Here is a 25,951-nt window from a genome sequence, read left to right on the forward strand (position 1 = left end):
GATCAAGCCCTGACCCTTCTCTGACAGTCATCCCCCTCTTTCTTACACTTGAAGGCACTTGCTGCCGTTTGTTGAACCAATAGCTCCAACTGAATGGAAAATCCAGCTGGAGATTTGCCTGTGATATCTGACACTCGTAATTCATGGTATGTTGGCCAGTTCTGCAAAGTGGAGCGGGAGCACAAACAGCCCCTCATGGCTTGCCAGCCACGTGTGGGGTTCAGTAGTCACAGTGTGTGTGGGCTCCTCAGAGACGAGAAACCTCTCCAAGCAGTGATGTGACCGTGATGAGGGCGAAGGGTGGGAGCAGGGAGGAGGGAGGCTGTCTGCTTTGGATCCCAGGACAGGGGCAGGTGAGGTTTGGTACCTTGTGGATTTGCTCAGGCCCAGGAGCTGGTGGGGAATTGGATTTGAGGAGCTGAGCAGCTTACAGGGGAGCCGCTATGCTGGAGGGAAGGAGGCAGGAAGATTTTGTCTGTGCTTGCGTGAGGCTTTTTCAACTTCCTTCTCACCACAATCTGCCTGTGGGGACAGGGACTGCAGCTGCCACCACAGAGTTCAGCCAGGGGTTCCTCTCAGAGGACAGCTTGTGGCTTTGATCAACCATAGCCATGTGCCTCTTTCCCTGCGTGTTCCCTGGGCACAGAATCTGGCTGTGCAGACGTGGGGATGGACATCAGCTCTTCTGCACTTACAGCCCTGCCAAAGTAAGGGCTTGCTGTCATGGCAAGGAGAAGGATGCTGCCTGGCTCAGCTGCCACTGTCCTGAGGTGGATGTCCAGTGTCAGCATGCTGATTCTGCTGCCCAGAGCACTCACAAGACCCTGCATGGGAAGAAATGAGCAAGGCCACCTTGGAAGAGCGTTGTCCTGGCTTTCAGGGAAGGCCAGTCAGGTTGTCAGGGGTGGGACAAGCACACAAGTTACCAAGGCAGCAGGAGGAGAGCATCTGCCAGCCCGTTTTCTGTGCCTGACTCAGTGGTGGAAGCAGAAGGCTCCTTGGTGTGTCTGCCATTTCCTGGCAAATTACCTGTGTCCAGTCACTCCTTCCTCAGCAGCTGGGGCATATAGTAATAAAATCTATCTGCACTTCAGGAAGTGCTATCTTCAAGTTCCTCGGTTCCCTGAAGGAGAATGTAGTAGTGACAGGTGGGTAAAACTCAGGCTGCTTGCAGTCTGTGGAGACCATCATAAAATCATAGAATGGCTTGGGTTGGAAGGGACCTCAAGAATCATCAAGATCCAACCCTCCTGCTGCAGGCAGGGCTGCCAACCTCCATATCTAATACTAGACCAGGATACCCATGATCTGGGCGGCGTGTTGACCTTGCCTGCTTAACATGTGTACTGTGCCATGGCTTTGCAGATCTCGTGAGAGCGCACATGGGAAATCATTTCCTGATTGCCTTCTTTGGGCTACTGTGCCCATCAGCTCTGGTGTTTTCCAGATGATTGCAGGCTTGATGCCTTAGACCTTGGAGCTCTTATGGCTGGGGCCACTGGCCCCGTCTATGTGTAGGCACAAAGCCACATCTGGCTTGGTTTGAAGGCAGAACTTTTTCCCCAAATGGTAGTAGTCTGTAGGTAGAGTGAGATCTGGCAGCCTTTGCAGCCTGTTGAAAACCAGCCTTACAAAATATGAGTGAGGGAGCAAAATGCAACAATATAAGAGAAAGAGGAGGAAACCACCAATTAGGAGCAGCCCCTGAGGGGTTGCTTTCTCAGGAGCCAGGAGGCACACTGCCAGCAGGACTTTTGGAGTGGGACGGGGCAGGCTAAGAAGGCAGAGCTGGGGCAGCTTCTTTACCCAGAGCTGCTCTGTAGCTGGAAGGTCCTGCAGTGCCGGAGCTGTTGCCTCTGAGCAGAGCAATAAGAGGAGCTGGCAAAGGGGAAGAGCAGGAGTGCTGTGAAGGTGCACCCTTCCTTAGCCTGCAGCAACAAGCTAGCAGCTCGGAATTGCTTCCTTCAGAAAGCAGCTGGGAGTAGCTTGCAAAGCTCTTCTGGTAGCCAGGTTTCCCACAGGATGGCAGAAGTGTGAGTTTGAATGAGGTACCCCCTGCAAAACAAACCCACAGCTGGTGCCCAGCTCCAAAGGTGGCTTCTTATGTGCCAGAGGAGACTGCCCCACCAGCATGGGTCTGTAGAAAATAAGGGCACAAGGCCTGTGCTCCATTGTTGGTACTTCCTTATGACAGTCTGGGGAAACTCAGGGGTTATGCAGTTCCTGGCCTGTAGGGCTGTTGTTGCTGGCTGGAAGTCAGTGTTATTCTGCGTTACTAGTGGTGCAGTGTGGTTTGCAGAGGGCCTGTGCTCCTGATATGGAGTGCTGCTGAGGGCTGAACAGCCAGGATGTGGCTTGTGGACTGTGTACTTCCTGCTGAAGAGGAGTGGGTGTGCAATGTAGCTTTTGTTTCATTCTGTCTTATTTTGCAGTCTTCCTGGAGATGCCCTTTTTTTAGGGCCATGCTTAGGCAATGGGTCCTCTGGAGAGGAAAAAGCAAAATACTTGCCTGTGCCCACTCAGTGACACATCTTGGGTGCTATTTATAGGGACTATCCAGGAGAACATTGTCAGTGTGTGGAGAAATCTGGGTTTGCAATGTAGATGGGCTGAAGTAGACCGGATCCTGTATGTCCACTAAATGGGCGGGTGATGCCTTCATTCACCCTTCATCCCAGTTGTCTCCTTCTTCCCTTGTTTTGTCACCAGCAATGATGCTGCCCTCCATGGAACAGAACACTTGTTGCTCAGGCTGAGAAATAGCAAACAGCAGTGAAGGTGCTCGCAGCTGGATGGGGAGACTGGTGTTAGCCACCAGTTTTGGCTGGATGGTGGAAACCCATGGCCAAGACCTTCCTTGGAAGGAAGGGGCAAGATCCCTCTCGTCTGACAGCTGCCTGCATTTAGATGGTTCTAAATTACTCATACTAGTGCTTCCAGCAGCCCAAAGCACCTGAAATTAACTTCTTTTTAGGGTTGCCAATGGGAACTTGGGTGATTTAGGTCCCACTGTTTTCTCAGCAATGAGGTGACTCATTGACTGCCTAGCTGATGTACTGCAGAGTGCCATTACAAGGGTAGTCAACTCCAATCACAAGAGATGTTGGATAAGCTCACAATGTCCTTGTAATGGCACTCTGCAGGAGCTCAATTCTTTGCTTCAGCTCTTTAACAACTGATTTATCATAGAATCACCAAGGTTGGAAAAGAGCTCTAAGGTCATCTTGTCTGACTGTCGACCTTCCACAGATATTTCCCCATTAAACCATGTTTTTCAGTACAAAATCTAAATGTTTCTTGAACACCTCTAGGGATGGTGACGCCACTGCTTCCCTCGGCAGCCCATTCTGGCACCTGACCACTCTTACAGAGAAGAAATTTTTCCTAACATCCAGCCCGAACCCTCCCTGGCACAACTTGAGGCCATTCCCTCTATATAAGTTCCAGCTGTCTTCACTTAGCCTTGTGAGTGAAAGAGCACCTGAGATGTGCCAGGCAATGAGAGCTGCAGCAATACTGAGCACGGTGGCTGCCCAGAACACTGTGGATAATGTGGCATAGTGCATTTTGAAGATGCTCTAAGTGAGAATTGTCTAAATGTTTGCTTGGCTTGTTGCAGGGACCAAGGTTTCTGTCTCTGGCATCCTGGACATTTTCCTCATCCTTCACATTGCTGTATAGAGTTGCTCTCTCTCTGCCCAAGAGACATGTAGTGTAAGTGATTCAGTATGTTTTAGGCAAGGGATTTGAGCACGGGTCTCATTCTGTCAGAGGAACCGTGGCAGTGTAATGAATGAGGCTCTCTAATCCATTTGATGCAGATCTTGAATCTGGGTCTCCCCCCATCCCTTGAGTATCTAACTTTGATCCATATGATCTGTTAGCATTGGAAAGTTTCCACAGAAAGGTTCATTTCCAGTAAGTTGATTTTTTTCATTATGGGGGAAAAAAAACTTACTGAGAAATACCGGATTCGATCCAGTAGAGACATCTCAGCCTCTTTCCAGAACACAGTCTGCACTAGAAATCATCGTGCACCAGCTGCATCTCATAGATAGAAACCAGAAAGTTATCATTTTGCCTACGAGTATATGCAAGAGAAAAGCCATATAGGAGCCTTAGTTTGATACACTAGGTAACAGAAATCAGACTGTGTAATATTTTCTCCCTGACCATCCATAGCTAACAGCAAAAATATGATGAAAAGGGAAACAAGAAATGAATAGATGCTAGAAGGATATCTTCAGAGTCATTGAAGCACAGGCAGAAAATTCTGGTGACCGAAGAGTTGGCATTTTCCCTTGCTGAGCCCAATGGCACATGTTAGTTCCAGGAGAAATTCTTCTATGTTTCTGGAAGGATGCTTCTTGTGACACACAGTCTGTTTTATAGATCCTGGGGGCTGCAACTGCTAGGTTGTAATTATATTAATTAACAATAGCAACCTTTATTCCTCCTCTTTCAATCCTTTTTAGAGTGGTATTCTGCTGTTGTGCTTATGTAGCTCTTCCTCTTCCTCTTCCTCTCCCCTCCCCCTCTCCCCTTCTCTTGCCATGTGCCTGCATGTCCCACTTGCCCACCGCCTGGGTACATCTGGAGAAGCACAGCTGCATCTCCAGTCGAAAATACTGCTGTGGTTCATTGAAAGTGTTTCAGCATCAGACAAAACCTTATATTTAATAGCCAATTCAACAAAAAGGCAGTCCTCTAGGTGGAGGTCACATTTAATCTCTCTTTGCCTTTAGCAGAAACAGCTAAAGCATTTCCAGTTGGTTGCCCAATTAGCCCAGGCGTCTTGCGACAGATCTGCTGAAATTGCGTGCAAAGCAGCAGTTACGGTTGTTGCACCGGTGAGCTACAGAGGGCACTTGAGGCTTTTAAGCAGCTATGACACAGTCCTGAGAAACAACTAACATATGGAAACCATGCAGACCATCCCTGGCCTGCTGGCTGTTGAGGGCCTCATCCCAACCGCCTCTGCCAAACCTGGCCGTAGGAATGATGTCAGCGAGTCACTCTACGGGGTTTTGGAGAGCAGTGCAATGCACCCAGTGAAGTCAGTGATGACATTTCTAGTCCTGGGGAGTTACATGATCATGGATCACCCCCACTCCTATTCTTTTGGACATGAATCTGGCAGCAGGACCCTTGAAGTCATGACTTCGAGCTCCCTCAAGTACAACTCATTATATCTGGGAACAGAGCCAAGGGGGATCGAAGGAGATTTCAACTGGTGTGAATCCCAGCTGCATGTCTGCTTAGCAACACAGATTTCCATAAATATGTTTTCCATGGCTCTGCTCTCTCAGAAAAGCCCCCTTGCACTGTCAGTAGGATGTGGTTGTAGGCAAAGGTGTGCGTGTATAAGCCAGCATGCATTCTTGTAAGTGTGTCTCCGAGGGCTGCAGTAACAAATTTTTGTTGTTATTGTTGCATGCAGAGCCCCATCTGGGAGCTAAGACCCCCTGCTGGACCACTGTGCCTGAGACAGTTGTTGAAATGCAGAAGCTATCAGCCACAGGTCTCTGCTTGTTGCCTCCCAGATGCTGCTCTTCACAACAGCAGTGGGAGCTGCAGTTGCAGTGGGTACTGTAGCAGGTGTGCAATGTGGATCTTCTCATTTCCTAAGAAGTCACCCAGTGCTTGATGCCCTCTATCTGCATCTGCTGAGGAGTTGTGCTGCCACAGGTAAATGCTAAATGGTGAAGACCTGAGAGCAGATAGAGCTTTGAGGGCAAAAACACTCAACCCACACGTGTTGGAGGTAATGTTATCGTAGATTCAGTTTGAATCAAAGGTTTTTCCTGCATCTATCTGAGATGTACCTGACCTCAGATCCATCTAGAGCTGGATATGAGCTGAGGATCCTGTGTCCTTTCTTTTAAGGGCCAATGTACATGAATGAAGCCAGACTTGTTTTTTGCTCTGTCCCAGACACCTCCACAGCCCGTACTGGATGAATGGGTGGAATAAAATCTATTCCAAAGAGTGAAGCAAAGGACAGGAGCAGGACTCCAGGAATTCCTTCCCAGATCTGGGAGAGGAATTGACCTGATGTATAAAAGCAAACCCCAGGGGCAGGGCTCTTGGAATCTTGTCCTAACAGTGGTAGTGGGGTGAATTTGGGTTCATAGGAGAAATTGGGATTCATAGGCTTTAGCCCTATCCATGACAGAGTTATCTGGAGTTTCTGATTGTGGAGGCAGAGAACGTGGGTCTGGACTTATCAGTGTTATGGTCAAACCACCCAGAATCTTTGTTTGACTTCGATTCTGATCTGAGTTCATTCAGCTTTTGTCTGAGGCCAGATCTGAGCCCACTCCTTTCCCTTTGAAATCGTTTTCCGCTGTTGGCATAAATGGGAAAAAAATGACTTCATTTTACATCCCTGAGTAAACAGATCCCACTCCATCCCCAGAAACTGAAAGCCGAGGATTCATGTTCCTCAGAACCACAGCAGATGAATCAGAGCTGGACTTTCCTTGTTTCTGAGGCTGACAGGGGAAAGAGAGTTGCAACAGGACAGCAGACAAGAGGAAGCAGAGTCAGAAGCTGGAGCCTGCGTGCTCGACAGGAGTGCAGCTGAGGAGGAGGGAGACCTCCAGCTCTGCGCCTCCAGATAGCTCAGCTGTTGAGTCAGCTGGGTCTGGGGCTTCGTGAAACAGCAAGGGGGCAAGGGTGAGCAAAAGCTGAGAGCGTGCGTGTGTGAGAAAAAACGTTTCACCTCTGGTGTGTGGCCAAAAGAGCGGCTATGTTACTGTGGCCCGTGGAGACACACTTATAAGAACACATGCTGGCTCGCACACGTACACCCTTGCTCACAGCCACATCCCAATGACAGTGCTTGGGGGCTTCTCTGAGAGGCCAGACATGGTTTGTGCTGGTTCCTGCTAATGACCAACATCTGGCAAGATGGCTGGAGTGGAAAGCCAGCTGGGGCCAGTGAGCCCTTTCCTTTGTTAGGAGTGAAGGGGAGGGTTGGATCAGACAGGCTGGAGAGGACTCCTCTAAAAGCAGCCTGCTAACACTCCTGATTCCTCTGCAGAGAGCAGTAGTTGAGCTGCTCTCTGCTTTTATGTTTGTGCCATACAGAGTTGCTGAAAGACAATAGCACAAAGCCCCCAAACATAGGTTCCTGGCTGTACCATACCGTAATATTCAAGCAAGTTTTGCCAGCCCAGCTTGGCTTTGCCTAGAGGCATTAGTGTATATATGGGAGCACAGATATCCTTGACAGATGTTGTTAGGGAGGACTGCTAGGATGATGAGGGGATTTCTGAAAATGCATGTGGGCTGTTTACGAATTTGGGCACCACACCCTGCCTCACCCCTGGAGGTTATCTGCGGAGGGTGAGAAGCTCACACCTCATGAAGGATGGACTATGCTGGTCCTCTGTGCTGGAGCTCCAGGCAGCAGGAAGCCTCCCACATGTCTCAGCCTGCCTGAGCCCAGGCTGCATCTGCCCTGAGAGAGCTCTCAGCAAACATGCCAAAGGCTTTCTGGGCATCAGAGCAGTGATATTATCCAGCCTCGCTGTTATCGTAACCTTCTTCTTGGGAGTACAGGTTGGAGGGATGTCAGAGAGGGAGGAAGAGATAAAGATTGACGGTATGGAAGGGTAGAGGAAAGACAAGGGGTCTTATACAAACTAAGTAGAGATTTTCATTAATGTTGCTTCTGCAGTGCAGAGCCTTGGGAATTTGATATCCTTCCCACTCTCTTGTCGTCTCACCATCATTCACCTGTACTGTAAGGCGTGGGGCCGTGAGTGCTGCAGGGAACATAGGAGTTCCTCTCCCCAGCTCTGCATTCAAACCAAAGCTCTCTTCCACCTGGGTTCAGTGGGGCTGAGCTCTGCTCTGGCTCTCTGGCTTCCAGGTTGAATGTGGGACCACAGAGGAAGGCTGAGGTTACAGTGTGGCCATGTACCTAATTATTCTCCCGGATCTGCGTATACATGGCATACCATCACCAGACACTGTCCACACATCCCACTTGCTCACCACTGACTCAGAAGAGACTGGAAAATACAGTCCCACTCTGATGCTGTGAGGAAGATGTAAATGCTCTCTAGTAAAACTAAGAGTAGCATATGTGAGTAACCAATTGGGACATACGGTGTGTGACACTGCTGGGCTGATGGTTGGCATGTTTACTGGATGACTACGTCAAGCTCAGCAGAGAATGATTCGGGGAAGACCTTCATGACATCTTTGAGGTTATTTCGAGATGATATTCATTAGTTCTGGGGAGGCTGGCTTGACCTCCCTCCTCCTCCTTTCAAGCTCATCAGACAAGCATTGGGCAATCAAAGTCATAAATCCCAGGTACTGAGGAAACGGGGTAACTCTTATTAAAAAAAAAAAAAGACACTTCTACTAAGAAGAAAGGAATTCATCCTACTGTGTGTTCAGTGGGGAGCACTCTTTGAAGTGTCATGGTCTGGGGGACCATGACATGGTTGTGAGCGAGCTGGTGGTGACCAGGGATCAGGCAAAGCCTTGCCACCATCCCCCCTCCTCACCTGTACTCCTGTGGGATCTGTATGGGCACTAAGCCCTGCTGAGAAGGGACCCTCTCAAGGGCCCTGCCTTTGGGGAACCATCCACATCCCACCTGAAAAGCTGGGAGGGAAACCCTGAGTCCTTGTTCAGAGCCAGAGGGGTAGCCTGTGCAGCACACATGGGCTGGTAATTCCTCTCCTTTGGGATGCTCAGAATGCTGTCAGTGCTGCCACCTGTGTGCAGGTGGGTCACAGATGTGCTACAGTGGATCACATTCACAACGTGATTGTGTATTTGTTGGCCCTTCAAGAGAGAGTCTACAGTGATCTAAGCTCAGGGAAGAAACTGAGGTTATTGTGTGCTATCTGTCCTTTCTCCAAGGGCCCACCCTTCGAAGGAGTTAGTGGTGGGTTGGCCGTGGGATCAGCAGATTTTTTGCACCTTTATATCTCACTCCTTTTGCACTCGCATGATTTGCTTGAGGGCCAGACAGCAAGGGAGAGTTTCTGATCTCCTGATGTGTCGGACAGGGAGCACTGGAGAGGAAGAACCTGAACCTGGTTAATAAATGGATCCCAGCCATGTTCCTGTGAGCTGTGGTGGAAAGCTGTTTCTTTTGGATTGAGTAGTGAGGGGCCTACAGGATGTAACTAGGATCTTATACTGTGACTAGGGCTGCTATGCTGATGTCCTCTGTCCTTGACCTTTAATGGACAAAGGAGTGGAGGAAGGACCTTGGTGAAGGGAATGGGTAGGGAGTTATGGGGACATCTTCACCCACGTTGTGCACCTTCTTCCTGACCACTGAGCCCCATTTCATTGTTTGTATTTCTCTGCTGTGAAATGCAGGTCCCAGTATGCTGAGTGTTTGGGCTGCAAGGTGCTCCAAGAAGCTTCAAGATGTATGAGAACCTGAATGTTAAGTCCAGAGCAGGCCTCCATCTGGGGGACACTGCAAGTCAGACCCATACGGGAATTTGACATTTAAACTGTTATTGAAGCTAATTCTCTTACTTCTGAGCACTGTGGTATCTTGTCAGCTCAGGTCTGCTGCTGTAGAACAAGTGCAACTAAGCCTGGGTCATGCTTCAGTGAAGTAGCAGACAGAAGCACTGAAGCCTACAGAGACCAAGTGAATCTTAGAAGCACATGAGTTCGAACTGTGAAACTACTGCAAAAGATATGTTTCCAGGTCAGCTCCTGATCCTCCTATTCTGTTGCTGAGCAGTAGGCTTCTGGGAGATATGTGGGACAGAAGCCTCCAGGAAGAGCAAGCTCCTGAGCAGGATCAAAGAGCTGATGGTGGGACCTAGGGATTAACCTTACTGGATTGTTTTGGCCTTAAGAGATCCAGGTCCTTCCTGAACACTCAGACCCAGGCAGTGACAAGTGAGAGAACAGGGGCCTGGGAGAGGAAGAAATGGTGTAAGGAGACACGGGTGGTTCAGTTGGGGTTGGGATGAGCCAGTGCCAGTATTTCTTCCCACCAGGTTATTACTTAGCAAAAGCAATGGCTAAAACATGAGCCTCCCACTGTGGCCTCTCAGACTTGGCCAGGGGATGTGCCAGGAGCATTTATAGCCTGAAAGCCCTGGCAACAATGGTTGTCTGCATCATGGATGGGTGTTCAGGTGCGTGACTGAGTGGGGCCGAATCTGGCTCCCAAGCGTAAAAGTTGGTTTAATGCCCTCTCCACAGGTTATTAGCTTGCTGCAGGGTCAAGCTGGCGTGTCGGGCTCGGGGAGCCTTGCTGAGAGCACTCATGTGAGCAGGAGCTTGAGTTTAACTCTGCAGGTGGCAAGAGCATGCTGAAGAGCTGAAACGAGATGTCTGGCGAGACAGCCCCATTCCTGACTCCAAAAGTGGCTGTGGCTTTCTGCCTGCCCAAAAGGATCTGTGTCTGCACCAATGAGGGGGGCGGAGCACGGGGGTTGTGGTGCCTCCAAAGGAGAGGGTGAGACCAGCAGGGGCTTCCCCTGCATCCTGTCCTGATGCAGACAGGCTCCCCAGCTGCAGCCTGGGCTGGATGCCATGCTGGTGAGGATGTTCTGAGTCACGGGGTGTCTGCACGCTGCACAGCCCGGCCCCGCACGGCAAGCGGTGCGCCTGCAAGCCCTCATCACAGACTGCACATAAACGGCCCCTCCGGCTGTCTGTCCTCTGCGTCACGGGGGTCAGGTTCCTGTGGTGGGATTTCCTTGTGCAGGGCACAGGAGTTTGCACGCAGAGAAACTTCTTTGCAGCTGGAAGTAGTCTCTGAGACGTGCTAAGATGAGCCAGAATGAGTGACGGAGGTGCACTGAGCCCCTGCTTCTCTCACTGGTGGTCACCTTGATCTTCCCCATCTCCAACCTTGGCTGCTGGTAGCGCTGCTAACACAGCTATGGGCTTAGGAAGCACACAGTGGTAACCACAGCAGGGGGCTGGTAGAGCAGCCATTCTTCTAGAATGTCCCTGAGCAGGTGGGAAGTTCCTGGGGTGTTTTGCTGCATTTTGAGGGCTGGTCGCTGTAGTGAGCACATGGACAGATGTCCTGGGTTGCTGCTCCCTGCGTGCGGTGTATCTTATCTGCATCACCCAACAATCATGGCAACTGCCTGGACTGCAGGTAAGACATTGGAGAAACGTGGAACTGTATGCGTTTGGCCCTCTGAGTGAGCACAGGGAGGGTGCCTCTCACTCCAAGCGAGTGGGAGGGACAAGTACTTTGGCAATGGCCACGTGTGGATGCCAAACAAGCAGCCAGCAGAAAGGCAAATATTTTGGCTTCCCCAACACATCTGTTTAGAAGCAGCTCAACCCCAATTTTAAACAAAATGGGGAAGAAAAGACTTTAATTGAAGACATGTCCCTCAGAATGCAAGCTCTTGGCTGGGGCCCAGCGTTGGCAGCCCTGTTGGGAGATTGTGTGTCACACAGATGAGGCTATAGCACAGGCTCTGATGCAAGCACTCTGTGCTGCTTTTGAGCTGATCGCATGTGCCCTGTAGAAGCAGAGGGAGGCTCTGCATAGGTACAGTGCTGTCATGCAGTACGTACACTTCCATCATCACTCCTCCCCATCACCCCGCCTGCCTTTTGGCAAAGCAGCATCCTTTTGCTTGGGATGTAGAGCTCCATCTCAGCGGTTGATAGCTTCTGTCCTATTCTTTCTTCATTTTTCAAGGGAAGGATTCAACCCCAGGGATCCTGAAATGGATCAGTTGTTTTCCCAGCAGCCCCTGGCTCTGTGTGTGGGACTGAGATTATCAGATTGGGAGCAGCTGATCCCAATGCGTTGACAAACCCATTAAGAATCAGTGACAGCTTAGACACTGCTTTCTTGGTAGACTCTTTTGTCTGGCTTCAGCCTTTGTCAAATCTCTCCTATACCCAGAGGCAAAGCTGTAGAAATAGCTTCAGGTGAGAAATGCGTGTAAGTAATAGAAACAGGAGGTTCTCTGTGCTGTTTCCTGGTGTTTCCCATCTGTTTCCTGGTGAGCTCTGCAGCCCTTCCTGAGCTCAGCGGTATTGCAAACGTTTAAGTTAAACTCAGGGTAAGGGATGCCTAAGCTGTGGTCGTGACAAGGTTTGTGTCTTCTCTGTCCCTTAGGGGAAGAACTGGGAGCCCAGCAACCCCCAGGACCTCCTGTGCTGCTGCACCCAGCAGGGGGTAGATCTCCCAGGGACGGGTCCTGGCTTCCCAGTGGGGTCCCCCTGGCGTATCACTAGGGCTGCCCTGGTGTTAGGCAGAGGAATATTCCCTCAGATGCCCTACCCGTGCTGGGGCTGGCTGCGCTCTAGCAGGAAGAGAGGCGATGGTTAACTGCTGCGCCCTCGTTGTTTTTGCATGGCCTCCTCTGCTGTACGCTGCCGGCGTCCAGGATGTAATAAGCGTTAATGCTGGCTTCCCAGGCGGAGCTGATGGGGGCAGGGAGTGTCTCGGAGGAAACCCTCAGCTCATGTCAATCAGTGTAACTTTTTATTTTACAGATCACGCTGCACAGCGCTTCCAAGTATGAACAAATCTAAATGAAGACAGCTGGCAGAGGCTCTCGTCATCTAACTCCTTCCAGATGTGTACTTGTATGCCGCAGTTCCTGACTGGTGACACCTCCGATGGAATCCTTGGGGACATGGCGGTGATGGGGTAGGAGAAGGGCGTGCCAGAAAGCTGGTGGCGTGCTGGCATCATCTCCTCTGATGTCCTGTGGAATTCCTGCTTAGGGGAGACCTCATCATCCCTCTTGGGGTCAGCAGGTCTCAGTGGGTTGTGCAGGAATTGCCCTGCGGAGCACCCGGGCATCTCTCTTTGCATACAACTACTTAATGCAGAGTAGTGTCCTGTGGATATAGCTGCTTTGTGGCCTGGAATCCAGACAACCACACTTAGGATGGTTGTGCTGGAGTGAATTAGTGATGTTTTCTGATAATGAATTGAGGTTGAAGTGTTTATGCAGCTTCCAGCCTGGGAGCCTATTCAGGTCTCCCTGCATGGTGCCTCTCTGCACTGCAGGAGTGTCTGAAATCAGTCTGGGTGGGAAGATTCGTAAATCCTGCCGCCCTCCCACTGAGGTATTTACTCCTTGTGCCCCCACTTCATGTTCCTGCTTGGCCTGGGTTGTGCTGGAGCCACGCACGGTTTCCAATGGGTTTAGTTCTCACACTTCTGTGGGAAGGCTGTATCAGCTTTGCAAACTGTGCTCTGGGAGCTGCTTGGTGGCTAACCAAAGATGGGTCAGGAATCAGGGTGACCAAGTTGGGATGATCCCTCCAGCCTCAGGTGAGAGAACATATCTTCCCAGAGCATCGCCTTCTTCATGATGTCTTTCTAAAAATGCATCAGCTTGGGTCCAGGCTTGTTTCTTAGATGGAAGAGTTATTTTGGGTCTTTCTGTGGCCCCTCTTCTCTCCCCCTCCCTCTCCACACCTTTGTAATTAACCCCTGAACTCCAGTTAATCCCAGGATTAGTATGTCATAGGCTGTCGGATGGAGCTCTTGCCACCTCTGGTGCTGCCTCAGCATCCCTGGCAAGCTTTCAGGGAGGTCTGGAAAGCCCTCTGGGGAGGGAGGAAGCTCCTAATGGATGCGGGTGGCCAGAGCTGGCAGATGGTGAGGGCTAATCCGGTCTCACCTGCATCTAATGGTGATCTTCCAAAGAGCCCGCGCCTGCCTGAGGGAAGAATCTTGCACTCGGAGGTGAGGGTTATGCTTCAGGCCCACCTTCTTCAGGGCAGAGAGAGCTGCATGCGGGAGGGGAAATCTGCTGGGTGAGCATTAGCTGGTAGTTTTTGGTGTAGCTTCTCCTCCAGGACCAGCGAGATGAAGATGGTTACATGCATGGGGCACCTGAGCTGGTATGCTCTGCCCTCGCATTGGCTGTGCTCACAGCGAGATGTGTGGGGGTCTGATCATTGTGGGAACAATTCATGCTCATGAGCCCCTCCAGAGGTTCCACCTGGAGCACCTCACTAGAGCTCCCAAAGGTTGATCTGGCCTGAGCATGTTGGGCTCAGTGTGAGAGTGTGCTTTAATGAGCTGCAGGACAGTCTCCAGTGTCATCTTGTCAAGCAGGTCCCAGCCAAACCCAGTACACTGATGGTGGCCCAGCTGCAGCCATGGCTCTGCTCTGAGACATTCTGAGCCCCAGAAGCCCCAGCTTAATGTACTGCCCCTACACTGGGATGTGCTGAACTCTCTCCTGCATGGAGAGCTTTGCTATAGGGTGATGTGCTGTAAGTGTAATGAAAACTGAGCACTGTACTTTGCTCCTGTGGGAGGCCCTCGTGGGTCTTGGTCACACTCTGGCTCCTCAGCTGGAAGATGGGCTAGAGGGGTGTTGGAGGTGTCACCCTTTCCGGTGGTGTTGCTGAAGGGGACGTGGGGAAAGGAGAGCACAGGAAATAGCATCACAAGGTGCATGTTCCTCGGGGAATGTCAGATCAGATTCCTGTGATATCTGGGGGAGCCCCAAGCTGCACCCTGAGCCTCAGATTGTGCTTTGTTTGTAAACAAAGTGAAAAAAAGTATGGATGGAAGGCTGGGAGGGTCCCACTGCTGCCTTGCAGGGAGCGGGCACTGGGCAAGCCTCAGGCAGGCGCTGGGGAATCCCCAGCTGCAGGGAGGAAAACTGCTGGGAAGCGGCACTGGCAGCTTCTGTGAAATGCTTTCATTCATCGCTGGCCAGGCTGGAACCAGTGCTGGCAGAAGGCGGTGAGGGGATGTGTTTCATTCCCAGCAGTGCTGGTGGGGGCTGGTTTTGATCAGAAGTGATCTGGCGCTGGACCTCAGCAGAGCCGATGGCTGCGGCCCGTAGTGCTGTGCAGCCAGGGGAGGCTGGCGGGTGTTTGCATTTGAAGGGGCCTCGTGGTTGAACGGCTTCCAAGGCGGCTTCCTTGCCTCCTTTTTATCGCTGCTATTATTTTTTAATAAACTTCCCCCGTTAGCTTCTAACGGCATTGTGGCTGAGGGGCCTGGGGATTCATTTCCTCTCGCCAGCCGCTGGCTCAGCTCTCTGGCCAACTCAGCGCTGCCACAAGGGCTTGGCCCTGTGCACGGGGACTGAGGCACTTTGGCATGTTGTGGAGAGGAGCCTTGCACCACGGGTTGAATAAAATCAGGGGAACAGCGAGAGCACAGCTCTCCTTGTGCATTGTGCAGGGCAGGGGGAGCATTTCATTCTCTCTTTGACTGTACTGGATCTGCTAAGAGGCTTTCCTCCAGTCCTCAAGTAGATCAACTATGTTGTTAGTAACGATAATCAAAGCACCAGTATTAATATTAATGCTCACTATTTGCTGTTGTTTGTGGAACTGAACGTAAAGGAAGCCAAGCCTTCACAAAGAGGTGACACGGCAGATGACACCAGCTCATCTCTTTCTGCCAGCTTCTGCATTTTTTTTTCCCCTTTTCCCCCCAGAAAGCTCTCCCTGCCCTGCTGCTAGCACTGAGGCTGCAGCAGTGCTGTGGGTCTGCAGGGAGGTGACCAGGTCTGGGGGAGCCTAGGCTGGGCTGCACTTGAGTCCTGGGCTGGCAAGATGCCAATGTGACAGAGATACTTGGCCTGAGGAGGCCACCTCCAGCACAGCTGAGAACAATTCTGTCGCTGCCAGAGGACACAGTGCATTCAAGGTTCATTCATTGGAAGCCCACACTGATACAGGGAGAGGGCAGCAGTGCCAGGGAAGGCAGATGTGGAGGGCATGAGCAGGAAAGGTGGTGGGGTCCCACCAAGGGACCAGCCCTAGCAGGCAGAGAGGATCCCAGCCCAGGGTAAGTAGTGGACATAGAAATGGCATATGTTCGATCTCTGCTGGCTCTCAGTCCTCAACTGACTTTTCTGGAGCTGAAAGGCTTCTTGGTATTCCTGCTTGCTGGAGCTCTGTGAGGAGGAAGGTGCTAAAAAATTCTGATGCACCTTATTGCCTTCTTCTTCTGCCTTCCCTACAGGAGCTCTTTGCCCTTGCTTTAGCACCTCAGATTCTTGTCCAGTGTTGTCCCTGGCTGGCTTTGAAGAAAAGCCTCATGCTAGCACATATTGCTTTGCTTGCCTTCCAGTGCTCGGGCACTTCTCTCCCCAGTTGACATGCTGAAGATAACATATCTCCCCTCCCCTTGCCTTGCTCTCCTTTCACTGTATGTATTTCTCTCTCTATTCATCCCCATGACTGAAACTTGGCAGGGAATTCAGAGACAAGTTCAGCATTCAAAATGACTGCCCCAAAGACAGCCCAGAATTGGACAGCGTAAGGATGTGCTCTATGCTGATTTCCACAATTTCCATGTCAGCTGTGAATGAGCTTCCTTCTCTCCCTGCTACAGCCACAGGGTACCCTGGGCTGGAAGCTGCCATTGAGGATGCTTGGCATGAGCAGGGTCTTTGACTTTCCTCACTGCTCCATCTTTCCCTGTGCTGGTGCTACCTTCCTCATCAGAGCCTTGTGATTAGCTCTGAGCCTCAAAATGAAGAGGAAAGGAAGAAAAAGAGAGAGTCACTTGAAAAGCAAGTGAACTCAAGCAAGGGAGCACTGTAGCCTTGCCAGTAGCTTGAGGTGGGGGAAAAAAGGTCAGTGTGGTCCTGGAATGAACGGGGTAGGGAAACGCAGAGAAACTTTACTGTGTCACATCTTTCAGTCTTTGGTGAAGGGGGCACAGGCTGACATGCCAAGGTGCCAAACTCCAGGCAGATAACAGGGATTGTTGTGCAACCCTGGAACCCAGCCGAACACTAAAGTGCAGGATGTATGTCACACCTTTAATAACCAACAAGCAGCGTTTGCCAGATGCTCCATCATGTGCCCCAGGTGGTGCTGTTTAGCCACTTAGTGCCAAGATCCAAAGTGTCCTTGACCGGGGCCAAAGACAGCAGTGAGGAACTGGACCCATGTGGTCAGGAGAAACCCTGTGCAGTCTGCTGTGATCTGATGATCGGTGATGAGATCTGGCACAATGAGAGAACGGTTTGTGGTAGCTGCCTCGACCATGACTTCAGCTTCTATTGCTCCACCTTGGTGTGGCCCTGGTGGCATTTTTATAGCATGAAGCCACGTCATCTTGTTGTACCACAGCTCTGGGCAAGATTGGGCTTTGATGTTCTGTAGTTTTGTTCCTGCAGCTCCCCAGAGAGACGTCTTCTAGGCAACATCACAGCTTCCCCATGGGGCAGTGCACATGCAAAACATCATTAAGTCTAGAGCAGATATAAGGAAAAGACGCAACTGTTCTTAGCTGACGCTGCCTAATCTTGGGCTTGGTGGGACTGAGGTGATGTGAGCAGTCTGCTCAGAGTGGGTCTTTGGGAATCTCTGTTTAGATGAGGCAGATCTGAGGAATGACAAGGACAGGTAGTCTTTATTAGCCATCCTTCCCCTTTCTTTTCTAAATATGTGGACGGTGGCCAGACCATCTGAGGTTTGCTTGCTACTACTCAGAGTTGTAGAAGTGCCTCCTGGGTTCTGTTGGGAAATCTTTGGTGTCTCCCATGAGGGATCTTAGGCAGCCTCAGCTCCCTCATTGATTTCAGGCATCCACCGGCATGCTTTAAGGAAAGCCAGACTGGAGAGTTAGCTGTGATGGCCCCTGGAAGCCACCATCTCTCAAGCGGAAAGGAGCTTTATGAGCATTACTGGAAGCTGCTGTGGCTGAGTTACCAGAAATAAACCACTTCAATTTGTGGCCAATTGCTCGCAGACCACTGCATTTCCCACTATGGTAGCTGGGCCACCTTCCTATTGCCTTTCCTTCTTAAGGAGATGTTCTGCAAATGCCATCCACCGTACTTGGTGCTGAGGGTACATGGCAGTGGGGCAAGAAGACAAAGGTGGGTGCCCTGCTGAAGGTTCCTGTTAGCAGGAAGGGCCTTTTTTTTCTTTTTCTGGGGGGGACTGGGGGGGGAAAGTGCCTTTTCTGGGAACTTCTGTGTTGCCAAAGAACTAGCGAGAATAGCTCCTAATTCACAGGCAATTGCAGGGCTGGGGGCAGGAGGTAGCTGGAATGAGAGGGCTCTGCCCACAGCCTGGGAGCAGAGGATGTGTCCCTGCAGAGGTACAGATGCCTCAAACTGAGGCTTTGCATGCATGGGGGTGGCCGAATAAGTGGCCTTTGGGCAAATGCTTCTATGCCATTCTCCTGCTTGTCTTTAACTTTAATTAAGCTGCACATTTTACTCATGAGCTGTGTTAGCCTTCTTCCCACCAGGAAGCATGAGGCTGATGCCTACACAGCCATCAGCAACTTTCTTTTCCCATTACCCCAGGTGAATGAGTAGTTAGCCCTGGCTCCCAGGGGGAAACTGATGAGGAGGGATTTGCTTTCTGTGTGCAGAGGATGGAAGCACAGTGAGCAGCCTCTGAGGCTGAGACTAGGGACACGTCAAAAGCATGCTCTCCCTGCTGCACTGTGAATGCAGTGGGGCCTGTGTACCAAACTGGCCAGCTTGGTGAAGATCCCAATCCCAAAAAGCACATCCTGCTGCCAGGCAGCACCTGGTTTTCTTCCCCAGAGTCAGGAGGAAGGAGTGCGTATGGCTCTGCATACTGAAACTGTCAGTCTCCCTTGATGCTGATGGCTTGTCAGAGGTTGGGAACCAGCACAGACCCTTCCCCAGGGATGCAAGTGGTCCTGGTTGTGACACCCTGTGTGATGACTCTGTGTTGGAGCAGCACCTGGCTCTGGAGTGAGTTCAAGTGAGGCCAGAGGGTATTTCTATGTCAAACTTCTGTCTTATACCTGACATAACACCTGATAACTCAGCATGCCTGTGCCATACCCTATCCCATCATCCTGTGGAGCTGGAATGACAGTCCTCAGCCAGGGGTCTGCCAGGACACATCATTGGCACAGGGCCCATTCCTTCTCATGATCCGTCTTTCCTGAAGCCCTCTGGAGCCCATGGGGAGAAGGTTATGGGCTCCACATATTCTTATGGCTGACAGCCTGCTCCTTGCCATCCCCCAGCCTCTTCCCTGCACCATGGCCAGCAGTGCCTGTGCCGCATGGCTGCAGGACTAGTTTTCTGCATCACTTGGCAGGTACAGGCCTTGCTGTGTGCTTGTCATGACCATAGGCACTGGGCTGTGGGACAGAGGCTGGCTCCTTGTCAGAAAAGTGGACGGGGTGTAGACCCAGAGGGCTATGTACAACAAAAAGGGAATTGGCCATCTTTGAACAAGCAGAAGGTGGCAGATATTTTATCTTCATCCCAGAAGATCTCTGGACAAACCCCATTCTCTCACTCAACTGATAGAGGACGGAGGAACTTGTTCAAAGGTTTCTATCCACTCATGCACACAAAAACACACCTTTCTCTCTGTTATTTCCATCCTGCTGCTGAGCTGTGAAGTTCCCAAGAGTCCAAGAGTGGAGAAAAACACTCAGGCTCAGCTTCTGGCTGGGTGTGCGGTGCGTGTGTCAGCGCTTCGGGTGCAATCAGTTTTCCTTTGGTCAATGAGTTTCTTCCGTTGTTTGGGTGGGCCTTGCACAAGCTTTTGAGGGAGAGCAAAGGCTTTTTTAGAAAGTGGAATATATGACTGTGAAACCACAAGAGTGATGGAGGGTCTCAGCCGTGGGTAGAGGAGCCAAAACGGCTCCTGGCTGTCAGGATATTAGTCACTATCACTATCGCTTTCCCGGTGATCAGCTCCCTGCTACCCACCTTTTGTCAGCAGCCTACTGCTCCATGAATCATGTGGTGGGGTTTTGGGAAGACCACGCTTTCCTCTCTATCTGAACAATTCCTAGGGCCTGACTACTACCGTGACATAAAAAAAATGTTGGTAAAGTAACCACAACACACTCATTTTGGAAACAGAAGAATTCAAATGGACAGTTTCCCTTTATACTTAGGAGTAAAGCCACAGGTCCTGAAAAAGCTCCAGCTGGTATGAGGCTGAGCACGTGTAAGAATCTGAGAATGTCTGAGATATGATAGTAGGAAAAACTATCCAACTAATGCTGGAGCGAGCAACCTAAGGATGGAGTTCCTTCCTGTGATGTTTTTGGAGAGGCATAGACTTGCATCACCCAGAAAGAGCTGATGATGCCCGAGTAGATTGTCTTTCATGTTTATATGTCTATAAACTCATCCTACTTCCCATCCTGGAATACAAATCAATGTTTAATGTCTCTGTTTTTAGATTGAAAGCTCTCTGATGGGCTCAGCTGATCCCACTGTGAGCACTGCACTCCTCCATGGCCATTCTCTGCCAGGGGTCTGCTGTCCCTGTGACTGAAATGGCTCCTGGGAAGTGTCTCAGAGCAGAGGATGGAGTACAGGAGTACAGTAAATGTGGCCCAAACTGTAACATAAGAGCAAGCACTGCTGCCATGGTACTGGTAAGACCCTGCAGGAATACCTGCAAGGGCAGCTCAGTGCCTTATCAGCTCCAGGAGTGGCTGCTCTGGCAGTGGCAAAGCAGCAAACCCTGCCACTCCTGGGTGTGATAGAGGAGGAGACTGCACCGAGCTCACCTGCATATGCCACCAGTTGTGGGAAGTCTATCTAATGCTATAGAACCATTAAGGTTGGAAAAGATCTCTAAGCTCATCTGGTCCAAACACCAATCCATCCCCACATGCCCACTGACCATGTCCCTCACTGCAACTTCCACACGGCTGTTGAACACCTCCAGGGATGGTGACTGCACCACCTCCCCGGGCAGCTGTGTCACTGCATCACCGCTCTTTCTGAGAAGAAATTCTTCCTAATATCCAACCTGAACCTCCCCTGGCACAACTTGAGGCTGTTATCTCTCATCCTATCAAAGTTACTTGGGAGAAGAGGCTGACCCCCTCCTCCTCACAACCTCTTTTCGTGGAGTTGTAGAGAGTGATTAGGTCTCCCCTGAGCCTCCTCTTCTCCAGACTGAATAATCTCATCTCCCTTAATCAATCCCCATAAGACTTGTGATCCATACCCTTCATAGCTTTGTTACCTTTCTCTGGATGCTCTCTGGGGTCCCTTTCTTGTAGTGAGGGGCCCAGAACTGAACACAGTACTTGAGGTGTGCCTCACCAGAGCTGAGTACAGAGGGACGATCACCTCCCTGCTCCTGCTGTAGCATTATTTTTGATAAAAGCCAGGGTGCCTTTGACCTTCTTGGCCACCTGGGCACACTGCTGGCTCGTGTTCAGCTGAGCACTGACCAACACCCTGTGGTTGTTTTTCTTCTTCTGGAGGCCTTCAGTCAGAAGATCTGCTCTGGTACCCTGGATAGACAGGATCTCATCTTGCTTCCAAGAAGGAAGACTACCCTGTTAATGTTATTTTAGTTTATTTAAGACAGGTCTGCTCTTAGAGTTTCTTCCCAGGACTGCTGCAGTGATACTAGGAAGTGATGGAAACATCTCCACACACCTTCTCTTCCTGGCATCCCACTGCTGCCCCTTGCACAGTGCCACTGTGCCGTCCCATGCAATTTGGGAAGCCACCCCCATCCTGCAGCCTGCTCCCAGACGGGCGGCAAAACCTCGGCCCCCCTGGCCCCCGGCTGCACAACGGAGGGGCTGTGTGACCTGCCGGCTCCCGACGTGGTTGCTATAGGAAAGGGAAGAAGCTGGAGGGAATGTGTGGGACCTATTCACACCCCTAGCCCCGATTCACAGTGCCCCTGAGGTAATGTTTGCCTGGCTCGCCATGGCCTTGCCTGATAAAGGGGCCTCCATAAAGCAAGGAGGGGGGGGAAGAGCTGGTCGAGGGTGGGAGAAATATTTGCCTTGAATGCCAGCAACGCGTGGAAATGGGGAGGTGATGGAGGAATAAGAAAGGACCCTTTGACTAAGGGTGAGGTGGGGGTCCGGCTGTGCACAGGGGGTGTCAGGGCAAACACAGCAGCTGGGCAGTGGTGTGCGACAGGCGTGGGCATCGGGCTGCCAGAGGCCTGTAGCCAACTGCAGCTCCATTTTGGGTACTAAAAGGCAGGAGGGTTTGTACGCCTGACTGATACTTGTCTGTTTTTCTGCCTACCTGTCCTGTCCTGAATGAGCTCATTATTCAGATTATTCTTAATTATAGTTATATTTCTGCTTTTGTACAGCCGGAGTGCCACTTGGCCTGCTAGAACGTGGGATGGATTTTGTTCTGGAAAAACCCTTCAAGCTGCATGTGAATTCTAGAAAACAAAAGCAAAATTCCCATTGCCTAAAAGCCAGCAAAACAAAACTCCCTTGCCAAAATATCCTCACACAGAACAGTGCTGGGTGAAGAGAAATTTTGGCACAGAGTGTGCACTGGCAACTTCTTACATTTTTATAGCTGATCTTAACAAATGTCCTTTTTGTACCCTGTTCTCCATAACAGGGCTGATCAAAGCAAAAGGGCGAGCACACTGCTGCTGCTGGGATGCTTTGCAAGATGCATCCAACTCATGAATCAAGAAGCCATTTCCAACAGCAGCAACTAGGCCATGAGCTGTTCTTCCTGCTGTGATGGAGGAGTGAGGAGGGTGGTGGGAACATCTGGCCTCTGAGTTCCAGAGAAATAAAACCAAACCCAGGGAGGAGATGTGGGGAATTTGAGGGAGGGCCAGTGCATATGGGCCACATTTGATCAATGATGGCCAAAGCTCAGTGTTACTGGAGCTGGAGTATCATGGATAGCAAGGAGCCAGTCCAGTTGGTTCTCCCTCTGCAGGACCATGTTTTGGACGAGCTGCAGCTGTTTGGCCAGGAGGCACGGTGTCGGTGGGCAGGGCTGGCTGGATAGCTCTTCCCAGTGTGGGTCAAAAGAAAACAGAAATGGGAGTGGGATTGGAGGAGAAAAAAAAAGTAGCTAATGTTATAATGGCATTTTCTCGTGGGAAGGGAATATAGTCTACAGCCCTGGTAAAAAAGAAACAGAGGGGGCTGGGGCACTGCTATTGAGAATGGCTGGGAGCCTGGGAAAGCGCTTCTATAATGAGAAAGGGAAAAGATGAGGGTGATTTAGGATAAGAAATGTTGTCGTTGGCTTCAACTAGGAGAGCAGGTTTGCTCCTCCTCCGACTTTTTGTGTGGCACCTATCATCCTAGGACACAAACAGCTTGCAAAGAGACCAGACTCCAAGGAAGCTGGGAATACAGGTTATAAACACCTCTGCTTACAATGAGAATAGGAAACCCCAGAAGTGGGGTTCTTATTCCCCCCTTCCTCTATTACAGCCAATAGTCCTTCACTCAGAAAAAAAAGGAAAGCATAGAAATGAAGCCCTTTTTCTGTGTTATGGGAAAAAAAAAAAGAAACGCCAAACTGCTTGGCTGATGACTTTGGGAGAAGTGGTGTTCAGAGAGGTGGCTTTGGACCTTGAAGGACAGCAATGTAGCAATTGGGGTGGGGAACGCTTTTCCTTTTTTTGCTTTGCTTTGGGGTTTAAGAACAGTTTTGCAGTCTCGCCACCCCCTGCAGCAGCCTTTCCACAGATGGCAGCCTGCCCATTGGGGAACGATGCATTGGGGATGTGCAGGGGAGCAAGGAGGGAATTGGGCCTTACTGTAAGTTCTGTCTTCTATTTCAACAGCTTGCTTGATTGGTGTTCTGCCATTGGGTCAGCTGCTGTGAATCCTGCATTTATATTTACCCGATACATCTCTCACTCCATTTTCTGGAATTCCCCTGCTCTGATGGCTGCATTGCAGAACACTTAGCTTTCATTTATGTGCAGAAGAAACCAAACTTATTTGAATTTTGCTGCTTCATAAGCGCAAAGTTCCCCCTGCCCCTTTTTTTTTCCAACATTTTTAACAGGCATTTTTAACAGGGATCAAAGGATGTTTTTACTCTTGCATGAAGCTGTTTCTTTAAAGCCTGTGTTATAAGTGATCTGGTGAGGCTGTGCACTGATGCTGAGCCCTCTGAGAGCTCCTGTGGCTAGCACGGATTAAAGGAACTAGGTCAAATTTCTAAACTATAGCATACATCTTTCTGCTGTTCCAGCTGGACTATCTATAAAAGCTGGAAAAGAAAATCAGAGTCCTGGAAAGAGGTTTTGCTGGATGTGCACTTCCCAGAACTCCCCCGAAAAGCAATCCAACTGTGCAGGCTGCAGCGGAGGATCTTCAAAAGGTTTTTCCTAAATCAACCCAGCCGGCTGAAATCCACTGGGAAACCTTTTGAGAATATTGCTTGCAAGATGGATGGATAATGCAAAAAGCACGAAAACAATACGGAAGAAAAGACATTTTTCTACACGGTGCCATTCCCAGCATTATTTTATGTGAACTAAAGCATAAATAAATGTGTTTCTCCTTCAGCCTTAAGTGCAGGTAGGAGGACATCACTGCAAAATAGTGTTCCCTGGCATGGGACAGAAAACTGTTCCATGCATACAGCAGCACTGCAGAATGGCTTGGGGTAAGCAAGGAAAAGAGGTTCCCCATCCATCAAAGCTCCTTCAGGGGAGGAAATAGGCAGAGCACGGCATGCTACCATCCCTGGTGGGAAATATGAGTGCCATTTCCATCCACTGGGCAGAGGGACTGCGCTATTGAACTTTTTTCATCTGTAGCTTCTATGAAACAGTGCTGGCCAGCCTGGAACTTGGCCAAAACAACATCCTGGTTCCTCAGCAAGTGCTGTGGGATCAGACCACATGTGACGAGGATCCCAGCTCCGTGTTGCATTGGGAAGAGATGGCCGTCGTGACCCCTGCTGTGCCCTGGGAAAGTTGTTTGGCTGTGGCTCACAGGAAGGAGAAGGTTTGCTTTCTCCAGATCCAGGATTTCCTCTTAGGCCTTCCTCATGTGCTGCATCACATCTTACCCCACTCTCACATGCAGGGGCCAACAATCACCCAGGCTACTGGCACTCCTGTGCTGGCCCTGGGGCTGCACTCTGGCTGCCTAGTCTGGAGGGGAGCCCCTACTTCTGACCCAGAGGTGCCCATAGGACCGGGCAGCCTGGGCATGGGACAAGCAGGCTTCCCAGCGTGGGAAATTTCTAAAGAAGCAGTCTGTAAACCACATTTTCATCTAACTGGTCTAAATATATTTCAGTTTCAAAACACACGCTTAAAAATAACTTACAGAAATATTTATACGGACACTGAAAGGAACTTTCCAGCTTTAGGGATTCAGCAAAGCCCGCAACTGCCTTCCTGTGCAGTCACTCCTAGCCTGTTGTTGAGTCTCTTGTTTTGAAAGCGTTGGAGTCTCTTTCTCCTCCAGTTATCTTGCCTGACTCCACCCTGACACATGAACTCACAGGGCTTTGCATTCAGCGACGTCAGGACTGATATCGCACAGCAGCTTTTCCCACAGCTGCAATCATAACTCCTTCAACAGCACAATTTTTCTTGCAAGCTAAAAGGAAAAAGTTTGGCTTGTGTAGGAGAATTCAGCCCCAGGGATGGGACATTACACATCTTTAGGAGCTCCCTTTCTCATTTCTTCACTCCATGCCTGTTCATTCATCTGGCTGTCTCAGCTCCTGTGGGGCTTGGGGCAGATCTCGGTCCTTGGCAAATGTATGTCAGCATTGTAGTGTGGGGCAAAAAATCAGAGCTTGAATCTTTTGGGTGGTGTGGCAATAAAAAACGCAGTGGTAAAGGAAAATGTGTAGCTTTCTGCCTTGTGATTTTCACCATCATCAGTTCCTTTTTATCACTGGTTTTTGCTGGGGCAATGTCAGCTATCAGAGGGTCAGGAGGTATACCAGCCACTTCCTCTCTTCTACACAGGCAGTCCCCTTTGATAAAGAAAGGCTGGGCTCTTGCTAAAGCATCACGGTACTATTGAGTACACCAGCCAATACACTATGTCATATGGGAGAGAAGCAGTCTGACAGGTCGAGACAAAGGTTGGCTGATAAGGATGCATTGTGTCATGTGCCAGTGTGCCTCAGCTTTTCCAAAGATATCTCCGTAACCCAGGAATGCCTTCTAGGAGGCTGGAAATGTCTGTATTTCATGTCACCAGATTTTATTCTTAAATCATGACACAGTGTTTGTTCAGTACATATTGCAGCACTGGTGAGAATCTTTCCCTTGTTTAGCAGGA

At 50.3% G+C, this 25,951-nt stretch overlaps 1 long non-coding RNA gene across 1 annotated transcript in view; it reads left to right on the top strand.

The window, feature by feature from the left end:
- Positions 1 to 25,491, top strand: part of LOC122194251 — a 40,557-nt gene extending 15,066 nt beyond the window's left edge. The window contains exons 3-4 of the long non-coding RNA XR_006183082.1: positions 12,478 to 12,634; positions 23,476 to 25,491. This is a non-coding gene — a long non-coding RNA (uncharacterized LOC122194251). The remainder of the gene's footprint in view (positions 1 to 12,477; positions 12,635 to 23,475) is intronic.
- Positions 25,492 to 25,951: the final 460 nt, after the last annotated feature.

This window comes from Lagopus leucura, unplaced genomic scaffold, assembly GCF_019238085.1.
Source record: "Lagopus leucura isolate 7727_CA_CO unplaced genomic scaffold, USGS_WTPT01 Super-Scaffold_73, whole genome shotgun sequence".
Classification (NCBI taxonomy): domain Eukaryota; kingdom Metazoa; phylum Chordata; class Aves; order Galliformes; family Phasianidae; genus Lagopus; species Lagopus leucura.